This window comes from Procambarus clarkii, chromosome 10, assembly GCF_040958095.1.
Source record: "Procambarus clarkii isolate CNS0578487 chromosome 10, FALCON_Pclarkii_2.0, whole genome shotgun sequence".
Taxonomy (NCBI): Eukaryota; Metazoa; Arthropoda; class Malacostraca; order Decapoda; family Cambaridae; genus Procambarus; species Procambarus clarkii.
In genome coordinates, this window is record NC_091159.1 from 46107620 (window position 1) to 46112798 (window position 5179).

Sequence of the window (5179 nt, forward strand, 5' to 3'; positions counted from 1 at the left end):
TCACTCGCACCTAAACACTCCAACGGGGGTTTAGAAAGGATCGGAATTCTTCTTCTCGGTAATGCTCCGTCGCTTATTTTACGTCATAAGGAGGCGGGTCTACTTGTGAAAGTTTGATAAAATTTTCCATATATGGAACAAATTATCTTGTATTTTCGTTGTTTTCAGTTTACTCGATTTTTTTTTGTCAAGAATAAAAGCTATCGTTTAAATTGTTTTGAAAGAAAGAATATCAAGAGATATATTACGAATTTAAGCTAAATATATACTGTATATATGCCATAATTATCAACACAATGGGCAAAACTACATTATTACTGTTATTATTATCAATATTAGGTATAGCATTCTGCTGATACTCTATTACATATGAAGGATTACCAGGAGTGCTATCAGACCATCATGCATGTTGGCATGTCTTTCCCCTCATTGACTTCATCACGCCCATGACGGGCGCCAATGGGGGCTCACCGCCACCACTTACCAAATTCATAATAAATTCATTTTATTGCGGGGACATGTTGGTGTTGTTATAGATTCAGCTACTGGGAACAAAAAGTTCCAAGTTGCACGGGCTATGGAGAGCCCGTAATGGACTTAACTGGCACAGGAGCGGGGCTGTAATTGCAGGGACAGACAGTCTGTGTATATATACACCCACCAATCTGTCAGAAAAGTATTACTGAGTCAGGTGCAGAATCCCATGTTGACCACTTGCGGTTGACTCAAAAATTATGTTTCATTTATATGTTAGGAGTCCCAAAAAAATCAAATGTCTCGCCAGAACCTGTTTTTTTTCGTGTATCTTCCCCTCACCAACTTCATTAGGTCTATAAAAGAGGCATGGAGGCCAACCCCCAACTCCTCTTTAGGGGGACAGGGATCAATCCTGACCCCCTATATCCGTCTTCATTCCAACCCCCCCTCCCCTACACCCACCAGTCACCCTGTACAATTTAGTGAGGCTAACCTAAAGCATCTGGCCTACAACCTTATACAGACACACAGAAATACTATTTTTATAAATATAGATTCCTGATCAAAGGAGTGCATGAGGGTGGGTTTTCCCAAATATCTGAGTAATACAGTGTAATGAACAAATAATAATGTCTATGAACTCAATCCCAAACATTTCATCTCAACCTCTTCTTAAAGGAGGGGCTTAGCATGGGGTTCATCCCCCAATTCCCCCTTTTCCCTCTTTGACTATCCCCTTACACCCACCCCTTTCCCTCTTTGACTATCCCCTTACACCCACCAATTTGTAAAAATTGGTGAGTGTAAGGGGAGTATTACACCACCTGTAAAATTTGGTGAGACTAACCCAAAACATCTGGCCCCCAAACTTGGACAGCTCTAGCTCTCTCCTTTATACGTGTACTGTATATATAACCGAAAATTAGGGACCATTCAAGCTATATATAACATATAACCGAAAATTAGGGACCATTCAAGTGATATATAACATCATATATATATATATATATATGATGTTGAGCCTGTCTTGCTGGCTCAACAGGCAAGACAGCCTATTGAGCCCAACAGGAAAGACAGCCTATTGAGCCCAACAGGAAAGACAGCCTATTGAGCCCAACAGGCAAGACAGCCTACTGAGCCCAACAGGCAAGACAGCCTATTGAGCCCAACAGGCAAGACAGCCTATTGAGCCCAACAGGAAAGACAGCCTATTGAGCCCAACAGGCAAGACAGCCTATTGAGCCCAACAGGAAAGACAGCCTATTGAGCCCAACAGGAAAGACAGCCTATTGAGCCCAACAGGCAAGACAGCCTACTGAGCCCAACAGGCAAGACAGCCTATTGAGCCCAACAGGCAAGACAGCCTATTGAGCCCAACAGGTAAGACAGCCTATTGAGCCCAACAGGTAAGACAGCCTGTTGAGCCCAACAGGCAAGACAGCCTGTTAAGACCAACAGGCAAGACGGCCTATTGAGCCCAACAGGGAAGACGGCCTATAGAGCCCAACAGGCAAGGCAGCCTGTTGAGCCCAACAGGCAAGGTAGCCTGTTGAACCAAGAGGCAAGACAGCCTGTTGAGCCCAAGAGGCAAGGTAGCCTATTGAGCCCAAGAGGCAAGACAGCCTATTGAGCCCAAGAGGCAAGGCAGCCTATTAAGCCCAACTGGCAAGACAGCCTGTTGAGCCCAACAGGCAAGACAACCTATTGAGCCCAACAAGCAAGACAGCCTATTGAGCCCAACAGGCAAGACAGCCTATTGAGCCCAACAGGCAAGACAGCCTATTGAGCCCAACAGGCAAGACAGCCTATTGAGCCCAACAGGCAAGACAGCTTATTGAGCCCAACAGGCAAGGCAGCCTGTTAAGCCCAACAGGCAAGACAGCCTGTTAAGCCCAACAGGCAAGACAGCCTGTTGAGCCCAACAGGCAAGACAGCCTGTTGAGGTGATGAGTCACAATAACGTGGCTGAAGTATGTTGACCAGACCACACACTAGAAGGTGAAGGGACGACGATGTTTCGGTCCGTCCTGGACCATTCTCAAGTCGATTGCACAATCGACTTGAGAATGGTCCAGGACGGACCGAAACGTCGTTGTCCCTTCACCTTCTAGTGTGTGATCTGGTGAACACAGCCTGTTGAGCCCAGTGGGCAAGAGAGCCTATTGAGCCCAAGAGGCTCTCTTGCCTGTCTGTCTGTCTGTCTAGCCTGACCACCTATCTTACCAGATGATAGGTACCTCAGATGTTGATGTACTTGTACCACTCCAACACTCCACTTTATCACACATTTTTAAATAAAATAATATAAAATGTTTATTCAGGTAAGGTACATACATACAAGAGATTTTACATAATTTGATCGATTTATAGATGGAGCTAGTACATACAATGCCTAAAGCCACTATTACGCAAAGCGTTTTGGGCAGGAAAAACATTAATGACTAAAACTTAATACTAATTGAGTATAAAGAATAAAATGTGTCGAGAACAAATAAAAATAAATATAAAAAAGGGGGAAACATGGCTGAAAACGCAGCACAAACACAATTAGGTAGACAAACAGCGTTGTTTAAGAATCACCATCACCATCTTATTGCACATTTTTATTTGGACAAACTCCAAAACAAATAACAAGCATATCCAGATAAGGGGGTGTCCTTTATTTATTTATAAATAAATTTGTACTTTATTTATAACTAAATTGTTTATACCATTGCACATGAAGAATGAACATAAAGCTCATTATACTGTACTGTATTCCATATGGGTAAGAAAACCACCAACTGTCTCATGAAGACTTGTACTGACACTAAATGAAATGCCTTGATATAGACAACTATCAACAGGAGAGCTTCTTCATCATTGGTCCATTAACCTGGGCAAAATAAATAAACAATAATTTGGATTTCTTAATTATCTACTGTACTCTTTGCTTATATTAATGAATAATTTTGCTGAAATTCAAAGAATAAGCTAATTGGCTATCTGTTTCAAGTGTTCTAGATCTGTCAGTCTGGATAAATGGTAATCTACAAATATCAGTATCAGCTCTAACTTGATAGTTATGCTTGTTGCTGAATTATATGTACTATATTACATATGCTGTACATTTTTAGTGTTCCACTTCATTCAATATTTTCTTTCAAAGAAATACTTCATTCATTCACTACAGTACTTTAGAAATGTCTTTAATATTTATACAATATACCCTTCCTCACAGGCCCTGAGGATTTATTCTAGTTTTCCCTGCCTTTTTGGGGAAGATACAATCATGTTACTGTATATGATTTGATGAGTTTGTTTTGAGAGAAGCAACTGGGCAAAGCAAAATTTTCACCTTGAGTGTTCATTCTTCACTAAAAGTCTACTGTACATTACTTGGCCAGACACTTGTTACAGGAAACCATACTGTACACAACTGTAATGGGTATTGACCGACTTTTTATTTTTTATTTTTAAGACCAGCTTCTATAAGGGGTTTGAATATTAATAGTTTGGAGATGGCTTTCAAATGATATGGCATAATTTAGAATTGTCAATTGTTGGAATTATTTTATTTTGTTTAAATAGGATAAAGAGATTAGGAAGTAAAACTACAAAATACTGAAAATACATATATATTTGAGAATATTCTTGGATATCATATATATATATTTCAAGCACATAATTTGGAAAAATATTAAACTATTTATGAAAATGTTTCAAAACTAATGGGAATGATTTGGGACAACCAGGAACTGGCACTCTGATGCCTTGGATGACAAAATAATAGGTCATGTCTTCTTCATATTTTAAAGGGAGAAGTATGTAATAATTCACAATTCATTTTGTTAGAGACAGGCAACCTGTGTATGTATACATGTTAGGCTTATATTGAGGCTTCCCTGGTTGATACCTGGTTGATACCTGCTTGATGGGGTTCTGGGAGTTCTTCTACTCCCCAAGCCCGGCCCGAGGCCAGACTTGACTTGTGAGAGTTTGGTTCACCAGGCTGTTGCTTGGAGCGATCCCAAGGTCGAACTACTGACCCTTCCCAAGATGTAACTCCTCAACCGTTGACTAACTCCTGGGTACCTATTTATTGCTAGGTGAACACAAGCATTAAGTGATAGTAAACGTGCCCAACCATCCCTGTCATATGCCTGGAATTCGAACTCAAGATTCCCGATTGTGAGTTGAGAAAGAGACTAACTGTATTACTGAGACCCTAAATATCAGCACCATTAGTTAAGGCTTTTATATACAACTAATAAAAATATTAAATGATATGTACTTTAAACAAAATTAAAAACCTTTTAGGGACAAAGCAATTACAGTTTGAATTCCCAATAACTCCTCAATGCTAACAATAACAAGTCACTACTGTACTTGTATTTCACAATATTGAGTAGTGTGCCTTTACAGAAGAGATAAATATTTAAATGAAATTAATCATTAACCTTTCTTAACAACAAAATACTAAATTTTCAACTGATAATTAAACGATGGTAACCTAGAAACCTTGAAGAATTTAACTTATAGCAATAACCTTTACACAGTACAGTACTGACAAACTTAGACAAAGATATATAAAATATAATTAGTTCTCTCCAAATTATCTCACTGAAATGATTTTGTGTGTACAGATTTTTGTATATACAGTAAATCATATAGCAGAAAAAAATATTTTAATTTTAAAATTGCTACAGTACTGTAGCATTTT

The 5179-nt window shown here is 39.3% G+C and overlaps 1 protein-coding gene across 3 annotated transcripts in view; it reads right to left on the reverse strand.

The window, feature by feature from the left end:
- Positions 1 to 5179, reverse strand: part of LOC123773324 (immunoglobulin superfamily member 10) — a 398237-nt gene that overhangs the window by 101683 nt on the left and 291375 nt on the right. The window lies entirely within an intron of this gene.